Below are 1,263 nucleotides of genomic sequence, written 5' to 3'. Positions count from 1 at the left end.
GCCCCCTGCCCTGTGACCACTGTCTCAGTTGACCTCTGTCCCCACAGATGTAGATCCTTTCTTGTGCTGACCCTTAGGACACATGGAGTCCGGTGGACGTCATTCAGCGGGTTGAACCCCGTGATTCCAATGAGTGCACCACTGTCCCACTGACTCTGTGAGTACATTCTGGTTCGTTTTATACTCTCTCCCTTGCTATCTTTTCCTTCCAATATCAGCACCTAGTAGGAATTAATTTGCAATCCCTCAGATAAGAAATTATCCCAGTCCTCTAAATTTCTCATTCTACCTGATCACTTTGGGGGCCTAGATTATCCTTTCAACAACGTGGCCATTATCTGCAGCCCCTGAGTGGCACTGATTTGACACCCTCAGACCGGGGGGTCCAGTTATACCCTGTATTTTCTCAGAGAGTGAATTTCTTATGTTTTGTCACTTCTCTGATTTCTAATAAACTTTTCTGCACATAGGAATTCATTGGCTTTTTTTCCCTATTATTTTCATTTTACGAAGTAACTAGGCAACTGTATTTTCATGAAGATACAGGAAGGATAATCCATGATGAAATCACGATGATAAATGCTATATCAGATATAGATAATTTAAGATATTAGAACAAAAGTGGCATGAATGTGTATGTGTATGTGCACATGCATGTCACTTAATATCTTAAATTAGGACAGTGTTAATTCATGTCTTTAGCTCTTAATTAAAAGACACTACACCCCTTAATACCATTGGCCCCATTTGGAGAAAAGGTAAAACCAAATTTCTGAGTGTGGAGTGTGTGCCAAAGAAAGAAGAAAAGTCTCCTGTAAAGAATTTAATGTACCCAATTCCTTTCACTCAATAAACAAGGTTTCCAAATTATAATCACAGGTGGATCATATGTCCATTGAGTTCTGTTGAGAAGATATGCATATTTCATTGCATTTAGAAAAAAACACTTTATTGAAGTATGACTGATGTGTAAAAAAGCTGTACAAATTTAGTGAATACAACTCGATGAGTTATATTTCACTGTATTTTTAAAAAAATCTATTTATTTATGGCTGTGTTGGGTCTTCGTTTCTGTGCGAGGGCTTTCTCTAGTTGCGGCAAGCGGGGGCCACTCTTCATCGCGGTGCGCGGGCCTCTCACTGTCGCGGCCTCTCTTGCTGCGGAGCACAGGCTCTAGGCACGTGGGCTCAGTAATTGTGGCTCACGGGCCTAGTTGCTCCGCGGCATGTGGGATCCTCCCGGACCATGGCTCGAACCCGTGTC

Source organism: Balaenoptera ricei, chromosome 20 (assembly GCF_028023285.1).
Source record: "Balaenoptera ricei isolate mBalRic1 chromosome 20, mBalRic1.hap2, whole genome shotgun sequence".
NCBI lineage: Eukaryota > Metazoa > Chordata > Mammalia > Artiodactyla > Balaenopteridae > Balaenoptera > Balaenoptera ricei.
The sequence above is the reverse complement of the archived record's forward strand: the minus strand, read 5'-3'. Positions refer to the sequence as shown.